The sequence below is a fragment of the Triturus cristatus genome, chromosome 11 (assembly GCF_964204655.1).
Source record: "Triturus cristatus chromosome 11, aTriCri1.1, whole genome shotgun sequence".
In the NCBI taxonomy this organism is placed as follows: Eukaryota; Metazoa; Chordata; class Amphibia; order Caudata; family Salamandridae; genus Triturus; species Triturus cristatus.
Window position 1 is genome coordinate 378,203,327 of NC_140594.1, and position 22,190 is coordinate 378,225,516.

At 47.7% G+C, this 22,190-nt stretch overlaps 1 long non-coding RNA gene across 1 annotated transcript in view; it reads right to left on the reverse strand.

Moving 5' to 3' along the window:
* Positions 1-712: 712 nt before the first annotated feature.
* The window catches only part of LOC146784223 (uncharacterized), a 309,527-nt gene continuing 288,049 nt past the window's right edge, over positions 713-22,190 (reverse strand). Inside the window, exon 4 of the long non-coding RNA XR_014970656.1 lies at positions 713-1,295. This is a non-coding gene — a long non-coding RNA (uncharacterized LOC146784223). The remainder of the gene's footprint in view (positions 1,296-22,190) is intronic.

The following is a 22,190-nucleotide window of genomic DNA, read 5'->3' on the forward strand; positions in this document are numbered from 1 at the left end:
CCTGGACAACATCAACAGAGTCATTGAGGCCTATGAACAGGCCCAGGGACGAAGGGGCCAGACTGAGGAAGATTCACGCGAGCTCCTCCTGCTGATGAGGTGCATGGACACCCGCATGGGACAAATTGTGGACCTCTTGGGCCAGCTAGTGGCGGTACTGAGGGACAGGCCTGCACCACAACCAACACCTCCACCTCACTCTGGTGGGCTGCAGGATGACAGTTCACCATCCTCCCCTGCCGCCACAGAGAGGGGTGAGTCCTCAGACCCCACTGGCCCCACAGCAGTGTCCCCCCGCAAAACGAGCAAGGGGCCTTCCAAAGAAATCCCTGGGAGTAACACGTGGCAAAGCACCTGCAAAACACCAGTCACGTAGCCAGCCATGATGGGCTCACTCTTCAATACTGCATTGACTTTCTGGACTGTCCTTACCCACACTGCCTTGTGAATAGCATCTGTCTGTTGGACTGGGTCACCACATCGATGTGGTGACTACTTGATTGTCTCAAGTACCCTAACTGACAACTCACTGTATAAATAATCACCTTATTTTAAATATTCACCCACCCTCACATGTCCCCATTGTAAATAAACACTACTCGCACACACACATGTCATTGTGTCAGCTCCATGTTTATTCCAGGTAGTGCAGTCTTCATCTTGATTACAATATACTTGGAGTATGGAATGTGTGTTGGTAAAGAGAGGCTGAAGGGACCTAGGAAAACAAAACAGAACAATATTCACTAGTCAGGTGTTGGCATCACAGCCATCTCTCAACACTTGTCATCAAGGTACTCAATTCTACACACATTACAATGAGCAACAGTGCTGACATAAACACCATGTAGATGTGCTCACGTGCCTGTGGTGGAACCAGCCCAACATGTGTGCAATCAATGGCACCAACAACATGGGGGATGTGCCCAAGGGCATAAAAGTCACCCTTAACATTCGCCAACTCATGCCTCCTGGGGAAATGTATATATCTGTCCTTGTATATCATCATGGCGGACAGGACATCCCATAGCACCATGCTGAACATCGGTTGCGACATCCCACCTGCGCTGGTCACTGTGTTCTGGAATGATCCAGTCGCAAAAAAATGTGGGGCCGCCATCACCTTCGTTGTTGTGGTGAAAGCACCCGGATATGTCCTGCGAGGCTGCAGGTGCGGCTCCAACATAGCACATAGGGTTTGTAGGGTGGCTCTATCCAGACGGAATTTCCGGATGATCTCCTCATTCTCCATGTCTGCCAGCACTGTGTAGGGACGATGCAGATTTGGTCTCCTCCTAGTTGAGATAAAAGAGGACACATGTCAATGCAATACACCATGAGATGTGCACCACATCTTACATTTTGACTGACAGAACGCCAACAAGGACTGTCATCACAGTCAAGTTGCAGACCACCTTACATGTAGTGACACCTTCAGCTATACTACTTGTACACTTGTCCCCTTTCACTCAGCAATTACCTACAAAACAATATCTGACTATGAGAATGCACAAAGGGATATGGCCACATCTAGCATTATCATCCCTGAGAGTATTTCAAACAGCATATATGTGAAACTGCAACACCACTGTCTCATACCTAGCTGCTGTACCTGCTACACCTTCAGCAGTAAGTTGCACAGGGCACATATCGACAACACAATGAGCACAGTCTGTACGTAAACTACAAGTGTGTGCCTGAGCCAAGAAAAGTAGACAGTCCAATAGGCACATTGTTCATTGACACATACATCACTGGAATTGTATCTGCCCTTTTACACATTGACATGTGTACCCATTGGAAAGTCCATCACAACTCTGTTCTGTGTACATGCCCATCAAAATCACAAGTGACACGTGAGTGAGTACATGCAAATGTACTAAATCACATATACAAACATGGCATGTGTAGTCAGCAGTTGTCTAAATGTCAATATGGCATTGTGTGCACAATGATGTGCCAATAATCATGAGGCCACTGTGCACTGTTGATAACAGGCCATTTGCCAATGACACAGCATGATGTGTCCATAGGTGCTGTCAAACAAAGTGCTCTGCCATCCAAATAGCGGTCACTCATTGCAGTGTATGGCACCCAAATCGCTGTAGCTACCGCCTGGCACCAGCGGTGTGTCATCGCCAATGCCAAAGCCACACTCGCGGTACTGATAGGCATATGAGCCTTGCAACATGGCGGTTGGCATGCTCCGCCATCCAAATCATGGTCACTCATTGCAATGTATGGCACTCAAATCGCGGTAGCTACCGCCTGGCACCAGCGGTGTGTCACCGCCAAAGCCACACTTGCGGTACTGATAGGCATATGAGTCTTGCAATATGGTGGTTGGCATGCTCCGCCATCTAAATCACGGTCACTCATTGCAGCGTATGGCACCCAAATCGCGGAAGCTACCGCTTGGCACCAGCGATGTGTCACCATCATGGACCATGCCCTTACAGCCAATGAGAACCGCAATTGCGGTAGCCTAATGCAATTTTGTAAATGGCGGTAGGTGTGCTTCGCCACCACGGGGCCGGTCATTAGATGCAGTTGAAAGATGCACCACCGCGGTAGCGCCCGCCTGGCCCCTGCGGTGTGTCACCGCCATGGACCATACCCTTACAGCCAATGGGAACCGCAATCACGGTAGCCTAATGCAATTTTGAAAATCGTGGTAGGTGCGCTCTGCCACCGCGGGGCTGGTCATTGGATGCAGTTGAAAGATGCACCACCGTGGTAGTGCCCGCCTGGCCCCTGCGGTGTGTCACGGCCATGGACCATGCCCTTACAGCCAATGGGAACCGCATTTGCGGTAGCCTAATGCAATGTTGAAAATCGCAGTAGGCGTGCTCCGCCACCGCGGAGCTGGTCATTGGATGCATTTGAAAAAGCCCGACCTAGAACACCAATTGCAGAAGCTTAGAACCACAGAAACTACCCAGGGGGCTATATATGTGTGGGAGAGAGCCTCACATTTCCATAGCTTCCAGTGCCTGCTGCCTGAGACCCCTCACCTGCCGCTGCTGCTGCTGCCTGCAGGGTCTGCTGCCTGCCACCCCTCAACACCAACTGTAGCAGCTGCTGTCACCTGGCCACAGTGATGGCGAGGACTGAGAAGATCCGGGCCAGTCCCTTCACCAGCGAGGAGCTGGAGGTCCTGGTGGACGAGGTGCTCACACACTATCCAAGGCTATATGGGGCCCCAAATGTCGTGGTAAGTCTTCAACAGTGTGAGTGAGAGTACGGGGACACACATGAAGTTGAGATGCTGCAGTATGTGCCTAAGAGTGTGGGGTTTTGTCATGCAATGCCTAGCATGCTTTCTCCAGGGGGAAGGAGTGTGTAGCCTATGTCACACGTTTCCCTGCCTGCACATCAAGATTTGAGGGACATGTAATGTCTTGTCAGCCATACAGTGATGCAGCATGTAGATAATGCAGGAGTTAGGACAGTGATTGCTTGTGTGAATGGCTGTGTGGGTCCCTGTTGTCCCTCTCAGTGTGAGCCCACCTGACCTGCACAGTCATCACCCAATCTGACGAGGACACATCACTGAATGTATAGAGTGTGGCATGTGTCTTATTTTCCTTACTCTCCATCAATGAGCCGTCTCAGCTGGATTGCACACGACCGGTCTTGTGAGAAGGGTCATGTCCCCCAATGTGACATCATGACACAGTCAGCCATTCAGAGGGCAAAGACATTGAGGACTGCACAGTGATGGACACAGTGAGTCTACCCCCAAACATATGTTGATACGTAATGTATGACTTGCTTCACTTAAAAATGGACTGTAGATGTGGGCAGACTACACATGGCTTCATGTGCTGGCATCCTGCATGTGTATAGAAATGAGCAGGTACTGTGTCCACCCTCACACCTGCATGCATGTACGTGTGGTTCTCCCATGCTGATGTACCATGTGAGATGTATTCTTGTCTCTGTGAGACATCTGTGGATTTGTGATGAGTCAGTATCCTGCTACTGTACTGAGTGATTGTGGTTCATAACACTGTGTCACTGATGTTTCCCCCTCATGCCTCCCATGCCTGCAGCTCAAAGTACACCAGCGTAAGGCCGTGTGGAGGGCCATTGCATGAAAGGTGCGGGCTCTGGGTGCTCCAACCGACAGCGCACCCACTGTCACAAGAGATGGGATGACATCTGCTGGCTGAGTAAGAAAGTGGCCGAGATGACACTGGGGTTGATCCCTCGGACTGGCAGGTTGACGCGGCGCAGCATGACATCACTAATGGCCCGCATCTTGGCCATCACACAGCCTGAGCTGGATGCACGTTTGAAGGAGCATCAACAGCAAGCAAGGGGTGAGTATTCTGGGAAGGGTGATTTTGGCTGAGTGGCTGCATGTGTACACAGCTTGGGCCACTGCTGGGCTATGTGATGTTGGTAGTGTGATGCAGTGACTTGTAAGTGGCCTATGTGCTGGGTGCAGCTGTCATACATTTCCCCTATCTGTACTTCCTAATGTAATTTGATTACTGGGCATTTACATTGCAATCTGAGTCGTGGTCTTCAGGTATCGTCTGCATTGGGTTAGTCTGGTAAATCACATGGAAGGGAACGGCAGTGTGCCTGTTCTGAGTGTGCTTTCATCAATGCGTGCATTGCCTGACCTTAGATTTGTGAGGCTTGGACATCTGACGCCAATGTGCAACAGTAGTTGTGCCCCAAAGTGCAACATGGTGGATGGTATGGGCTCATGGCCATTGTGGACTTTTATGTTGGAGTCTGTATCTATGTTGTCCCCTTCTGCTCTGTCCAGATATGACAGTGGCAACATGTTGTGGGGTTCATCCTTTCCCCCATCAGGGCCCTAGGTGTGCTCAGAGCTATCTGTCTGTCTGTTTCAACAGAGCCACAGGCAGGATATTGTTCTGTGTGGTCATCACATGGGTCACTTATGCCTGGTTTGCCTGTTGACACGCACTGTTCGAGTAAAAAATTGAGGTTGCACAATGTTATTGCACAGGGTGGTGTGCAACATGTAGATTTCATCATCTTCAGTGAAGCTTTGTTTGCATATGTTTGTTCTGTTGATGCTAATGAACTAACCCTACATCTCTCTTTTGTGCAGCATCTCCCGTGGGCACGGAAGGACAGGGGATTGACACCAGTGGTGAGGCATCAAGCACATCAGCTGCACTCGAGCACAGTGACACAGATGTGACCAGCGCCTCGGAGGGGGACAGGAGTCGGCTGGAGGAATCAAAGCCAGAGACGCAAAGCTCTATCTCATCTGACGACGGCAGTGACGCATCTTTGTTGGCGGGCACAGGGAACGGGGACTCTGCCTCCTCGTCCATCACACAGCGTACAGTGCCTACCCTCCCAGCTACTTCCACTAGTGCTGCCCGTGTTCGCACCAGTAAGAAGGTAAGAGTGTCCTTCATCCCAGGCACCACTGCCCCTGCCCCCCCTGCTGCCATCAGTGCTGAGTCTGTGGACCTTTTGTGCTAGCTGTGTGTGGGCCAGACAGCTCTCTCTCCTCAATGCCTTCATAGACCACGACAAAAAGTTGAAAAAGGTGGTTGCTTTCATGGAGAGCATACATTCAGACGTAGTTGGGCCACACTGGACTGTCCAGTCTTTGTCCTCTGCAGTGACGGCAGCCCTTCAACTGGCACAATCTCGGAGTCCAGATCCAGTCCCGTTGTCCACCCCCCTGCTAGTGGCCACATCTGACGATAGTGACCACGCACAACAGACATCAAGGTCAAGATACAGCACACACAGCATTCAGCTGCAGCAGCCCAAGTGGTCCAGGGCACAGACACCATCCCCACAGAAAACTAAAGCCCCCCCAGAAGGCAAAGACAAAAGCCCGTCCGGCAACACCAAGGACCTAAAAGCCAAAAAGCAGACCTCAGGGTCACATGCCTCAGAGGCATCCCCAGCCAAGGACTCTCCTGTCCCAAAAGCGGCTTGCAGAGCCAAGCAGACAGTTTCCGTGCCCACTGAGAAGGTGGTGCCTGCTAAGAGTACACATAAGAAGAGCTCCAAGGCAGATTCACCCACAACCTCGACTCCCATCCAAAGCCCAGTGAAGCAGGGGAAGGAGGGCACTGTAGGGGGAAACACCTGGTAAACAGCAGATGGAGGTGCTAAGGCAAGGCCAGGCCAAGCGAACTGCAGGATCTAGCATGTCCCCAGAGGGTGGGTCACCGTCTGCACCTGATGCCGCTTTGGTGGTGAGTGAGCCTGTTGTGTCCACATCACTTCCCATTGATCCCAAGACAGAGAAGCCATTTCAAGTCCCCAAGAAGTGGAAAGGCACCCATCCACAATCTCCCACCTACACTGTGTCTTACCGCAGTATGAGTCCACCTCCACGTGCCACTACACCACCTGGTCCAAGCAGCCCTCCTGCTTCCCAAGCCACTGATGCCTCTACCCCAACTGGGCCTCTCTCTCCCCGGGCCAGTCCTCCAACTGTCCCCGACACACAGCCAGCTCCCAGTCCGACTGACAGCCAAGTCTGAGTGGTAGTCACCCTCACACACCTGTCTCTCCTACAGCAGTGCCTGTACTGCCCATTCTTAACCCCCTGACTGTGGTGCTGACCATGGCCGGGCACAGTCACACACATTCCCTGTGCAGCTTCTCATGGGCCCACTCTGCAATTTGTGCTGGCCACTGGCCTTGTTGTTCACTCCGGTTTTCCCCTTGCCTGTGCTGCTTCTCATGTAACTACTCTGCACATTGGACTGGCCACTGGCCTTGTTGTTCTCTCATGTTTGCCCGTTGCCTGTGCAGCTTCTCATGTAACTACTCAGCAGCTTTTCATGGACTCACTCTGCACATTGGACTGGCCACTGGCCTTGTTGTTCATTCCTGTTTGCCCCTTGCCTGTGCACCTTCTCATGTAACTACTCTGCACTTTGTGCTGTCCACTGGCCTTGCTGTTGTCTAATATTGGTGCCTATCTGTGCAATATGTGAATAATGACAGTTGCTCCTGTTGTCTGTTTTGTCAGTGTCCTTACTGATTAAAGTTATTTCTCTGTGTTTATGGTTTACTGTGCCACATGCTCTGTATGCCACTTAAACATTGCCAATGACTTGTTTCACTTTTTCTAGTTTTTACAGGGGTGACAGAGACTTCAGTTCTTCCTGACTCTGAGGGTTGTGGGTGCAATGATGGTGGTTTTATTTGAAATACTGTTGTTATTATCATACTTTGTTCATGTTAGCTATATTGTACACATGTCTGTTTTGGAGGCACTGCAATCAGAGAGTGGGATTCTATCCACAGGAATGCAGGCAGGCTAGCCAGGGTCATCATGTATGTGTGATCTTACTTTATCTGTTCCTCAGCAGTGTAGGTGTATAGTCATCTTGTGATGGTCAGTCATCCTAGTCACATGGGTTACTTTCATTGTGTGCACTTGGGTGGTCTAGAAGTGTGCAGTGTGAAGGGGTGGATTTGTCGGGAGTGTTGATGTGTGTGTGTGTGTGTGTGTGTGTGTGTGTGCCTCTGCAATGTCAATTACACACGTGTCACCCAGGAGTAGAGTGCCTGTTTGTGTGATTGTACAGCCCTGTGCTTGTGATTGTGTGCACATGTGTGTGTGTTATGTTGTGCACTGTGCAGTGTGTTGTTGCGTCCTTGCAGTTCTTGCTGACTCCTACTTGTTATTGGCAATTGTGATTATGCAGAGTATGTGACTGGCAAGTCAGTGTGGTGTTTTGTTGATCATCCATGTGTCTTGATGCTGTGTGTGGTCACTGTGCATACCTGCTCAGCAACACTGACGTTGTGGGTGTGGTTTCTCATGCATTACTGTCACATGGGGCCTTATTGCCTCCAGTATGGCATGTGGTGTCATACCATCCCCTATCTGTGCTTCAGATGCCTAGCCATTGTGTCTCTGCACTCCATCTATTTGTGTATGGTACACTCCTGCCATGTCCACTACTGACATACACACCCCTTCACTTTCATGTCAACTGTCCCCTTGGGTTGCCTATGTGTGTGCCTCCCCATCACTTCATTTTGACACTGTGCTTTGTGGTGCAGATCTTTGCGCAGGAGCAATGTGCCACTCAGGACATTTTGCCACATGGTTATACGTGATTCTCTTGTACTATTCAGCAGTCATGGTTGTTCATATGCAGTTCAGCTGTTTGTGCTGCACAGTCCTCTGGTCAGGTTGTTTCCACTTTAGTGTCCCCAACTTGTGCATCTGTGGGTGTTGGGTTAGGTGTATGTCTGTTTGCTGAGGTACTGCTTCACTTCCTGAGTGTGGTATCTGTGTGCTGTTTTGGTTGTTGTTGTGGGTGTTCATGGTGTGTCACTCACATCTGTGTGTGACTGGTATATTTGGTGTGCAAACACTGCTTGGTATGCATGCAGTGCTGTGGGTCTATGTTGCCTTGTCCTTGCATGGTGTGCATCCCCTGATGTCCTGCTGTGTTTGCAATGTGATTTATTGGCATGTGCATCTGTCGTGTGTTTGATGTGGCTGTGTGCAGTGTTGTCTCTTACAGCTGACAGATGCTCTGTGTGTGGTGTACTATTTGCATGTCAGTGTGAGTTTTGTTGGTGTGGTGTGTTTGTGTTTCATTCAGATGTGTGTTGCCGGTGTGGTGTGCCTTACTTGTGTGTCTGTCACATGAACTTAGGTCTATTCTAGTTCCTGTGCTTGTGTTAGGTGCGTCCTTGGTGTTTTCTCCTCTCATATTTGAGCTGTCTCTTGTCATTCTTGTGCATGTACAGGCATGTGGTACACTATGACACCATGTTGACTTGATGGGTGGTGTGGTATGTCTGTCTGTGTGTCATTGTAGGCCCATTGGTCCCAGTTTGTGTCCATGATTGTTTTGTGATGGTGCACTTCTTGTCTGTGTTGTGGTATGTTGTCTGTGCATTGTTCCTGACTGATGGGGTTGTGCACTCCTGTTCTGTCTGTGCTTGCATTGCCTTTCCACAGTTTTACTGCACAGGTCGTGTCTGGTCTTGTTGTGGTTCTGTGTGTGTTTTTGTTGTGTTATGTGTTTGGCTGTTGTTTTTGTGCAGACATTGGTTCTGGCATTCCTGTGTGTGTGTGTGATGTTTGTGGATACCACACAGAGAGTGTAATTGTTTGTCTGTGTAATGACTGGACATTGTTGGCACCCTTCTGTGTGTCTAACACTGGTGTTGTGTGCTGCAGGTGTGATGGGGGGTATGTGTGTAGATTCCTGCATGTGTTTGACAGTCATGGAGTGTTGCTATGGGCCCTGTTCGTTGTGCTGCTGACATACTCCTGTCAAGTACTTGGATGCAAAGATGTTGCTGTTCACTGTTTGACTTCAGGGCCTTCCTTTCATCCCTGTGCCTATACATGGGTTGCCTTGCTGTCTCCCTGAGTTGTTGCCCTGAGGTGACTGTGGTTTGACTTAAATCACTGTGCCAGCCATGTGTGATTTGATGGGCTGAGAGTGTTCTTATATGTTTCTTGTCTTGCATGTGATGTACACATGCTTGGTAGTTAGCTTTTTGTCATTCAATTTGTGTGCACCTCACTTTAGCTTTACTATATGTTGTACTCCATTGCTTCTGGCATGTGCTCTGTGAATGTGGCTTTGTATCAGTGTGGGTCATGTCTGTGTGACTTGGCAGGCTGTGTGTCCAGTGGAGTGTTGTTCATTATCTGTGTGTGTGTGTGTTCATTTTGGCATGTCCCTTCATGTTTGAGGTAGGGGCCTAGTGTGTGGAGGGTGGAGGTGTGGCCCCATGACCTTTGTTCACTGCCCATGCCTGGCGCAGGCCCTGCCTTCTGCCCTGACCTCTGCATTGTGCGCATGTTTTCCCACGTCTTCCCCGCTGCGGTCACGTGACCGGGACATTACATCAATATCGCGGTCGATGGGTGTCCTGAATACGGAGGGGTGATTTGGTGACAGGTAGGACATGTGTGGGTACACTTGTGGATGTGTTCCTGTCCCCACCAGGGTGTCTGGTGTGGACAGGAACCCTACATCAGCCCATGAGTTGTGTGTTGTGGTTGTGTGCAGAGTTGTGTTATTACGTACCTGCGGCGTCATCAAGTTGCTGGTAATGTAGCAGATACAGCACCGGGAAGTCGTGTAGAGCTGGTTCCATTGCGGTCGGCACCGGGTGGAAGGGACCGGGACTCTGGTTTCGCGCTCCGCTGTCAAGCTTCCGCCGTCTCTGGTTGGGTTGTTTCTCTGTTGCGCTGCGACTGGATGTTTGGGGCATCCTGATTTGTACAGTGGACGGGACGTCATTCCGCACAATGGTGAGTCTCTATTGGCTCCCACCGCCACGGTGGCGGGCGCACTTTGATTGCGGTTCGCGTCCCACCACGGCGGACGGGAAATGGGCTATGTTTGGCCATACTAATATGGTGGCTGTGAGGACCGCTGCTGGCGTGCGGAAAAAAGTATTTTCCACCACCGCTAGCGCTGCGGTGGTGCCTCCGACCGCCATGCTAATAGACCCCTACGTTCTCTTCCAGGGGATCCTCATCAATAGTCATAAGCACTGAATATTCCCGCCCATGTGCGGGGACCCCGGAAATAATAAAATTATATATGTAAAAAACATACATATATACAGCTCTGTATATGTATAAACATATATCATTTTTTCCAAGCAAATGCAGCTCCCATAAAAGGCTAGGCAATGTAAAAATATATACATCCAATAACACACATATATCTATATATATGTATAAAGGTATAACAATACACCCAAATCTCTTTTTTTTTTTTTTTTTTTTAATGAGGTAAACACTCATGAGAAAGCAAAAAATAAAGAGAACAAACTGTGGAAAAACACAGATGTATAACACATTGCCAGCCTGCAGGCTGCATTGCAATACAATACCATAGAGACTAAAAAGCCCTGTACAGGTAAAAACTGGCACCGTGCCTTTAAGGCAGCCCTGACTTCCATATCCCATCATGCCTCAGGGGTGACAGTTAGGTCAGTTGTTCTTTCCGGCTCCTTCAGTCAGGACCCTGGAATTCAGCTCTCTTCTTTTTTGACTCTTTAGTCAAAAATTATAACAACTTTAAGATTTTTTTTGGACTTCTTCTTACAATTTCTGTGAGGAAGTCAGTATCCTGTGTTTTTCTGACTGATTTTTCAACCATTTTGTCAGAAAAATGCCTTCTTTATTTGTTCCATGCCCATCTTGTGGAAAAAAGAAGGCTGCGTCAGACACACATGAGGTGTGTATCATCTGTCTGCCGGACTCTCACTCTCCAGCAACATGTCGTCATTGTGAAGACCTTTCCAAAAGGACTTTAAAGGAGAGGGAGAGGATTAGGCTGTATGGCCTAGCAGAACGGTCGACGTCGAAGCAGTTGGTCCCTGTTTGCTCTCCATCGACGTCGGGCTCGGCGTCGAAGACTCCAGCGGCGGGATCGTCGCTGAGAGGTGAGGAGTCAAGGGGAAGTCATGCTGCAAAGAGAAAATCGACGTCGACTTTATATTCAGCGTCGAAGAGGATGCGTTCGACGTCGACGGCGTCTAAAAGCTCGGCGTCGAGGACTCGGCGCCATAGTTCAACGTCGAAGAAGCATCTGTCGACGTCGAGAGAAGATCGATCGACGTCTGCACAGAGATATCGTTCGTCGTCGAAAGAAAGACATCGTTCGACGTCGAGGTCGGCGAGACATCATTCGACGTCGCGAGAAGAACGTAGACGATCTCCACAGTCGACGTCGAGACCAAGATCGCCGTCAAGATCAAGATCGCCGTCGAGGAAACATCGTTCGACGGCGAGGAGGCTTTCGACGTCGTCGGAGCTTTCGACGTCGAGACAGAAGTCTCCGTCAGGAGTGACGTCGAGGCAGACGCCTCCGTCAGGGCCGACGTCGAGGCAGGAGCCTCCGTCGGAGTCGACGTCGAGGCAGGAGCCTCCGTCGGAGTCGACGTCGAGGCAGAGGCCTCCGTCGGAGTCGACGTCGAGGCAGAGGCCTCCGTCGGAGTCGACGTTGAGGCAGGTGCCTCCGTCCTCACAGGTCTCCAAAGCTTTGGTGAGGTACATGAAGCCTCCGTCGAAGGTAATCTCGACGTCGAGACAGGAAGCTCGGAGCCTCGAAGATTCGAGTCAAAGATCTCCGGTGATAGGCTTATCACCGTCGAGGCAGCCCTCTGTTGAGGGTACGCAGGAGGTTTCACATATTCGCCTCACAATTCGACCAGTCTCAAGGCGAAAATCTCCTCATAGACTGATATATACAGCTCCGGAGTCACCGCGTATCATTTCTATCTCGCCTTCAGGATCAGAGGGCTCAGGTTCAAGGTCAGCATCACCAGAGCTTGTACATCAATCTCCAGTTCCTGCAAGAGAAAGTTCGCAGGAGGAGGACAATGCTGTGCCTCAAAGTCCCGTAAGGGAGATGCCTCAGGACCCTGCTATGACAGACACAATAAAGGCATCGCTAACAAGAATAAGGGGCGTGGTATTCCCAGCGACACCGATCAGACCAAGATCTCGAGAAAGAGAATCCCGAAGTCACTCTCGAGCACCAAGAAGGCGATCCAGGTCTGCCTCCCTCAGAAGAGAGTCGACCAGATCAGAGAGAAGGCGCCGTAGGACCCCTTCTACCTCCCCTTCTTCCAGATCATCCAAAAGGGATTATTCACCGACACTCTCGGAGACGCCACCCTCTCGGGTATCTCCGGTAGATGACATTTCTACATTTCAAGAAGTGTTGTGTAGAGGAGCTACAAAATTAAGTATCCCTATGCCGGTTCAGGAGACCACCACATCCATAATTTTTGAAACTCTTCATGAGCGCACAGTGACACGCCCGTTGTTGCCATTAGTCCCCGGTTTGCTACAACCGGTAATGGATATCTTTCTCACGCCAGCAACCACCAAAACGGCGCCGGCGAGAATTCTAAAAAAGTACCGTCCAGCTCCGGAGGATCCGCTATTCCTTAAAACAGATCCTCCACCGGACTCTGTCATCACCGCCGCTGCCAGAAAGACGCATGCAGTAGCTGGCTCTTCAACGGTGCCACCAGATAAGGACAGTAAAACGCAAGACTCCTGGGGGAGGAAAGTTTGCGGCTCAGCATCCTCAAGCTTGAAGGTGGCAAGTGCCTCGGCTCTTCTGGGGCGCTATGATAGGTCACTATGGGACTCTCTTCAGAGGTTCGTTGAAAAAGTTCCATCAGAGGACAGACGGGACTTTGAAGAGATTTTGCATGAGGGGAGTCTAGTCTCTAACCAGATCATAAGTGCAGCGGCGGATGGGGCAACACTGGCAGCGCATGAATATGCACATGGAGTCACAGCCAGAAGATCATCCTGGCTTAGATTGACGGCCCTGAAACCGGAAGCGCAGGCAAGAATTTTAAATCTGCCTTTCTCCGGTAGTTCTCTTTTTGGGTCCCATGCAGACGAGGAAATGGCCCGAATGAAAGCAGAGCTGGAGACCATGAAAGCAGTCGGGCTTGAAAAGAGGAAAGAGTTTCGACGCCGCAAGGGAAATGACAGGCGCAATTACCAACAGAGGGTTCAAACCCCTCATTGGCAAAAGAACCAGGACCAGCAAGGTCAAAAGAAACAGCAATACCAGTCCCGCAAGCCATCCAGGGGACGAGGTAACAACAGGCAGTCTAATGCTGGAAACAAAGCACCGGGGAAGCAATGAGAAACCGCTTCCTCCGATGCTGTCCACCGCTCCGGTGGGAGGAAGTGTTGCGCATCATCTTCCAGAGTGGCAGACAATCACAAAGGACAAGTGGGTACTCAATATACTGCGTCATGGGTACTCGCTTCGTTTCAAAAGTCACCCCCCATCGATTCCTCCTGTCAAGTCATCCCAGCATCTAAAGCAGCTCAGAGAGGAGGTAGCGACGCTACTACTCAAATCTGCAATAGAGAAAGTGCCCATAAACCAGAGAGGAAAGGGAGTTTACTCCAGATATTTTCTCATCCAAAAGAGGAGTGTGAAGGCGGAGTTCAGACCCATTTTAGACCTACGGATACTGAACAAGCACATAAGAAAGGAAAAATTTCGCATGCTGGCGCTCCACCAAATATATCCTCTTCTCCGGATGGGCGATTGGATGTGTTCACTGGACCTTCAGGATGCATATTTCCATATTCCCATCCTAAGGAATCATCGAAAATTTCTCAGGTTTGTGGTAGGCAACGCTCACTATCAGTTCAAAGTCCTCCCATTTGGCCTGAAGTCAGCTCCTCGAGTATTCACAAAATGCGTGGCAGTAGTAGCGGCTGCTCTGAGGCGCGCAGGAGTCTTCGTCTATCCCTACCTAGACGACTGGCTAATAAAGGGCTCATCGCCACAGAATGTGCGGACACAGCTGTCGCTATGCCTGAACTTATGTCGCAGGTTGGGTCTCAGAGTGAATGTCAAAAAGTCCAATTTTTCACCAACGCAGAGAATACACTACCTGGGTGCAACTATAGACTCCGTAGTAGGAAAAGTGTTTCCTTCGGAGGAAAGACAGTCATCCATTATGCTAAAAGGCAGACAGATTATGACCAGCAATCTGTCGTCGGCAAGGCAAATCTCATCTCTGCTAGGGGCCATGGCATCCTGCATCTTCCTAGTGCCCAATGCCAGGCTAAGGATGCGTCCTCTCCAGCAAGATCTCGAGGACAAATGGGATCAAAGGAACTCTCTGTGGGAAGAAAAGGTTTGCCTCTCCTCTGCAGCCAAACAGTCAATCAAGTGGTGGCTGAAGCCAAGGAATCTGCAAGTGGGGATTCTTTTCCATCAAGAGCCCCCAACTCAGACCTTAATCACCGACGCATCCCTTCAGGGATGGGGTGCGCATTTTGGGACTCTGCAAACTCAAGGACGGTGGTCCAGCAGCGAACAGTTGTACCACATCAACATGCTGGAGCTCAGGGCGGTCCACCTAGCCCTCAAAGCGTTCCTACCTGCGATAACGACGAGTACCATTCTAGTACAGACGGACAATACCACCACAATGTACTACCTGAACAAGCAGGGGGGTACTCGATCCAGAACGCTCTCGCTGGAAGCTCAGTCCCTGTGGCACTGGATCCTAGCAAGGAAGATCTCATTGAAAGCGGTGCACCTACCAGGAGAACTCAACGTGCAAGCAGACTTGCTCAGTCGGCATTTTCAAGAGCCAGAGGACTGGGTAATCAACGACGAAGTGTTAGAAGACATCTTCGGGGAATGGGGGCGCCCGCAAGTGGACCTCTTCGCGGACGAGCAAAACACAAAATGCCGAGGCTTCGCCTCAAGATACCATCGACCAGGATCCCTAGGGAATGCCCTTTTGATCAATTGGTCAATGACATTTGTGTACGCTTTTCCGCCTCTCCCACTAATTCCCAAGGTGGTGACCAAGCTACAGAATTCATCTGCCAAGATGATACTCATAGCACCGGACTGGCCGAGGCAGTGGTGGTACACGGATCTCCTACACATGTCGATCCGCCCCCACAAGCGGCTGCCGTGCAGGCCGGACTTGTTATCCAAGATGCAGGGGAAGATTTACCATCCCAGCCTTCCCTCGCTGAGCTTAACAGCATGGCTCCTGAAGTCCTCCAGTATGGCCATCTGAACCTCCCTCAAGAGTGTATGTCCATACTGAAGGAAGCCAGGAGGCCTTCGACAAGACACTCCTACTTCTGTAAGTGGAAAAGATTTTATATATGGTGTGCTCAGCATCATTATGATCCCACTAAATGCCAGGAGGATGTAATTTTGCCCTATCTTCTACATTTAGCAAGGGCAGGGTTGAAATTTTCTTCCATAAAGGTTCACCTAGCAGCCATAACAGCATACAGGCGTTCGCCTTCACAGCAGTCATTTTTTAAAGTGCAGGTAGTGAAGGATTTCTTGCAAGGACTCAAGAAAGTCTATCCCCCTGTTAGACCTCCCTCTCCTTCCTGGGAGCTAAACTTGGTTCTGTCGAAGCTCATGGGTTCACCTTTTGAGCCTATTCATAAGGCTACCCTACAGCACCTCACATGGAAGACAGCATTTTTAATAGCCATCACTTCAGCACGGAGGGTCAGTGAGATACAGGCCCTCTGTTCTAAAGAACCCTACACTGTTTTTCATCTAAATAGGGTGGTGATGAGAACTCACCCTTCGTTCCTACCCAAGGTGGTATCGGAGTTTCATGTAAACCAAGCCATCTCCTTACCAACCTTTTTTCCCAACCCCTCCTCTCCGGCAGAGAGGGCGTTGCATTCTCTGGATGTCAGAAGGGTCCTAAAATTCTACCTAGATAGGACTAAGAATATCAGGAAATCTGACCAATTGTTTGTGAACTATGGGATTGTCCGTATGGGCTTTGCTGCATCCAAACGTTCCATTGCTAGGTGGATTGTTTCTAGTATTACTTTGGCCTACCAACTGGCTCAGAAACCATTGGGGGCGCGCCCTAAAGCGCATTCGACAAGAGGAAAAGCGGCTACCGCGGCTTTTCTCAATAATGTCCCACTCTCCGAGATCTGCAAGGCAGCCACTTGGAGATCTGTCCACACTTTTACCAGGCATTATTGTCTGGATTCGGACACCAGGGCAGACACTCAAGTAGGACAAGCCTCCTTGAGGAATCTGTTCCAAACATAATCATTTTCATGATTCTTTTTCTCCATGGGTGATACAACCTTAGTTTCATTTGCCTGCTGGTGGAAGGGGAGCTTGCTACTCTATTCAGTGCTTATGACTATTGATGAGGATCCCCTGGAAGAGAAGGGTAAGTTACTTACCTGTAATTCTAGTTCTCTTCCAGGGGTATCCTCATCAAAGTCATAAGCAACCCACCCACCTCCCCAGGCAAATGAGAAGAGGTGTATTATTCATTATGGAAAAGGTATATCTTTGTGTTTAGGACTACGGTCCCGCAAAGAACAACTGACCTAACTGTCACCCCTGAGGCATGATGGGATATGGAAGTCAGGGCTGCCTTAAAGGCACGGTGCCAGTTTTTACCTGTACAGGGCTTTTTAGTCTCTATGGTATTGTATTGCAATGCAGCCTGCAGGCTGGCAATGTGTTATACATCTGTGTTTTTCCACAGTTTGTTCTCTTTATTTTTTGCTTTCTCATGAGTGTTTACCTCATTAAAAAAAAAAAAAAAAAAAAGAGATTTGGGTGTATTGTTATACCTTTATACATATATATAGATATATGTGTGTTATTGGATGTATATATTTTTACATTGCCTAGCCTTTTATGGGAGCTGCATTTGCTTGGAAAAAATGATATATGTTTATACATATACAGAGCTGTATATATGTATGTTTTTTACATATATAATTTTATTATTTCCGGGGTCCCCGCACATGGGCGGGAATATTCAGTGCTTATGACTTTGATGAGGATACCCCTGGAAGAGAACTAGAATTACAGGTAAGTAACTTACCCTTTTCACATTCAGCCAGACCATTTCCACATGGTAACACTTTAACAGGTACTACCTCTTTTGCAAAAAAGCAACTTTCTGTCTACTTTAAAATTAAAAGATGCCTACTTTCACATTCCAATCCACCCGGCTCACAGCACATTTCTCAGGTTTACAGTCGCAGGTCAACATTAACAATTCAAGGTACTCTCATTCGGAGTCACCACTGCCCCCAGAGTCTTCACAAAGTGTCTAGCGGTAGTAGCTGCTCATCTGAGAAGACAAAGCATCCATGTCTTCCCATACCTGGACAATTGGCTTATCAAAGCCGGCACATATCAAGCATACCACCGTAACCATTCAGTTACTTCACCAACTGGGGTTTACAGTCAATGTGTTAAAATCACATCTTCAGCCAACCAAACCTAGGGGCCACTTTAGATACTCAAAGGGCTCTGGCGTTCCCCAACGCAGCCAGAATTTGAAACATTCTGGCGTTAATCCTCCAGCTTCAAGCCAATCACTCACTTCCAGCTCAAGTCTTTATGCAGCTGTTGGGAATGATGGCGTCTTGCATCATAATCGTTCCCCATGCCAGGTTGCACAAACATCCACTTCAAGAATGCTTAACCAGTCAGTGGAACCAGTCACACGGTGTATTAACCTATCTAGTGTTGGTAAGCAGCCGTACTCATCTCTCTCTGCAGTGGTGGAACACAGAAAATTTGTCAAAAGGATGGCCCTTCATAGACCCGGTTCCACGGACAGTAATTTCTAATGGTTTTTTTTTACAGAGTTTTATATAGTGCTAACTTGATCCAGTATCGGGTATCAAAGCGCCTTACATAGCACCAGTTGCATTACAATAGGACACATTCATTTTTGTTAGGCACAGGGAGATTAAGACAGAATATTAACAGCGGACGCGTCCCTAACTGGCTGGGGAGCTCATCTTCAGCAACACACAGTGCAAGGTCCCTGGAGCCACCAGCAAAGGTTGCTACACATCAATCACTTAGAGCTGATGGCAATCTTTCTAGCTCTCAAAACCTTTCAAGATCACATGACTGGCAGAGTTGTTTTGGTTCGAACCGACAACATGACAGCTATGTATTACATACAGAAACAAGGGGGGGACATTCTCTCCAACTGTCCCACTTAATCCCAAGACATCTGGCAGTGGGCTATTCACCTATCTCCTAGCGGAACACCTCCCAGAAGTCAACAAGCAGATTGCAGACCTCCTCAGCAGGCAGGTATCAAATACACGAATGGGAACTTCACCCTCAAGTTATCCACCCATACTTTCAACCTTGGGGAGTCCTTCACCTAAATCTGTTTGCAACACCCCAAAACGCAAAATGCCAAAGCTTCGCCTCCAGGTATCCACGCCCATTATCCAAAGGCAATGCTCTATGGATCAACTGGTCAGGGATATTTGCTTATGCTTTTCCGCCTCTCCCACTTATTCCATTAGTGGTTCAGAAACTCAGGCAAACATCTCTCACACTAATCCTAGCAGCTCCAACAGGGGCACGTCAACCCTGGTTCACAACCCTGTTGGAACTCTGTTACCCCATCAAAAATAACATTTAACTCCCATTTATCTCACTCAGATCCATGGAGGAATCAAACACCCAGATCCCAAACAATTGAACCTCGCGATCTGGCTCCTGAAGTCATAGAGTTTGGTTATCTGAACCTTCCATCTGACTGTATGAATATTATTAAGGAGGCCAGAAGGCCTACCACAAGAGCCTGCTATGCAGCCAAATGGAAGTGATTTGTTATCTATTGCAATACCAATGACATCAACCCTCTTAATGCTTCCATACAAAACATTATCTGCTACATGTTACATTTGCAGCAGTCATCTTTGGCCTAATCATCCATCAGACTGCATCTAGCTGCAGTTGCAGCCTATCTTCAAAATAGGCAACATGTATCACTCTTTAGAGTGCCTATGATCAAAGCATTTATGGAAGGACTGAAAAGAGTTATGCCACCAAGACTCCCACCTGCCCTAGTGTGGAATATAGTCCTCACACGGTTAATGGGCTCACCATTTGAACCCATGCATAAATGTGAACTACAATTCCTCACTTGGAAGACCGCTTTCCTCATTGCAATAACCTCATTAAGGAGAGTGGGTGAACTTTGGGCACTAACCATAGAAGAACCCTTTTTCGAGCTACACAAAGATAGTGGTTCTTCGTACCAATCCTAAATTCCTACCTAAGGTAGTATCTGCATTTCACATAAATCAGTCGGTTGAATTACTTGTTTTTGTCCCTGAACCTGACTCAGTTGCAGAACGAGCTCTACACACCTTAGACGTTAGAAGAGCACTGTTGTATTACACTGAGAGAACTAAATATTTTCGTAAAACCAAACAACTTTTTGTTGCCTTTGCACCATCTCACAAAGGTAATCCTATATCCAAATCAAGAATTACTAGGTGGATTGTTAAATGTATTCAGATTTGCTATGCAAAAGCCAAAATGACTAACGGTACCCCCTAGAGCACATTCCACTCGTAAGCTAGGAGCTACTATGGCTTTCTTAGGGAACATCCCTTTTACTGACACCTGCAAAGTGGCAACATGGTCCACACCACACACATTCACCAAGCACTATTGTGTAGATGTGTTGGCAAGACAACAAGCTAATGTGGGCCAAGCAGTACTTAATACGCTATTTCAGACAAGTCCATCAGTTACAGGATAGCCACCGCTTATGGAAGACTGCTATATAGTCTATGCATAAGTATGTGATCTACAGCTCACATGCCTCAAACGGAAAGTGCTACTTGCCCAGTATGCATCTGTTCTTTACATGTAGAGCCGTAGGATCTCATGCGCCCACTCACCTCCCCGGGTACCTGTAGCTGCTGTAGTTCTCTTGTTACTATTTATACATGCACATGAACATCTCTATTCTTTACTACTATTCCATTCTCTCACCCTCTGCGGGAAAACAATCTGAAGATGGAGTCGATGACCATGCGCACTATCACTGAAAGGAGGAGTCACCTACCTCGTGACTAGGAAGACTTCTTCTAAGAAAAACAAAGTGCAAACATCTGGGCTCAACACTAGATGGCGATCTATGCATAAGCATGAGATTCTACAGCTCTACATGCCAAGAACAGATGCATACTGGGTAAGTAGCATTTTCCATATATATATATATATATATATATTGACTGAAAAAACAAAGGTTACAGGGACGTTATAGTTGTGTATGTGTATATATATATTTATATATATATATATATTTATTTAGTTATATATAAATATGTATATATATGTAATATCTCAACAAGAGATCCCGAAATTAACCAAACTTCCGAACGAAGCGGGCACGTACTCCAGCTGATGCAGTGCCAAGATATGCGTTTATTAAAAATTAAAAATTAATTGTGTGGTCCATGACTCGTTTTGGCCACACCAAGAGGCCTTGATCACATGCTCGTGCTACAGTATTTCATGTTTTTAAACCTTAATACCACATGATTAGCTCCTTCACACACAGTGATAGCAACTGACAACAGACTAAACTGAAATTGTGTAGTTTACAGGATGACTGTTGCAATGCACATATACAAATATTTTGATTTACACATTTTATGAAGTCAAACCTTTCAATATACTTTAACCAAAATAAAAGCACTATATCATTCGGCATTACGCCCGCCCATAGGCTTCATAACAATGTACAGAAAGAAATATATATAACACCTGATATCCCTTCCGGGTAGTAATACATGTAATCTATGTTTATATGATTACTATTCTAAAATCAGGGTGTAACATATTTACCATATTAAAAAAAGTGCATAGGAATCAAAAGAAGTGCAGGAACGTATAGTATACAGTACTAAATTGCTCTTTATGGTTGAAGTTAAAAAGAATGTAATCCAACTTTAAACAAGATTAAAGTGCATGATGCATCAGTCGTACTACCTCTTATATACAATTCTAATAGCTTAAATGCTGAATGAAGGGCCACTACTGAATTTGAAGTAAGTACATGGTCAGTTAGTAGTTGTCAGTCTTGGTGAATTAAAGTGCCTGAGTGAATATGTGCCCAAATATCTTAAGTGATTGACAGTACTATAAAGAGAAAATAGTTATTAAAAAGAGTTGACTAATAGTTAGATACAAATCTGTCTTAAAATCTGTCTTAAAAGCTTACTAGAAAGGACCATGTAACCAGTAGACACCCCACAGTGTATGAGATCTGTTCCCACGGAAGCAAGTCTAACATTTGGATGGTAGCTGCAGTAGTTCGAAGATATTACTAGTGAGAAGCTATATCATCATAATTACAAAAACTTTAAAATCATCACTAGTGTTGAGGGCATTGGGTGTCTTAGTATCATGTTGCAAAATTTAATGTGGACTCAAGCTGACGTAAAGATTTCTCTCTATTTCCGCCTCTTTTTGGCGCCTGCACCGCTCCAGTTACAAAATATTTAACTCAGCTGAGATTGTTGTTATGTGTGTCTTTGAAAGGGCGTGCCACTGGGTTGAATAGCTCAGAGTTGACAATAGCTCTTAAGTGCTGCAGGTTTCTGATATGAACCTGCAATTTTGTGCTGCCCACATACGGCGCACCGCATGTGCAATCAAGAACATATACCGCATATTCAGCTCCACAGGAGCTTCATTTATTAAAACCATTTCTAGGAGACAGCCAATTTGTTTTGATGTCAAGCTCCGCACTGTTCTTGACTAATGCCCTCCTCATAGAAGGCGCTCTCCTGAAGGTAAAGGTGGGTTTCTCTGGTGATATCTGACCCAATGCCGCATCTGTTAGCACAATAACAATTGGCCATTGTT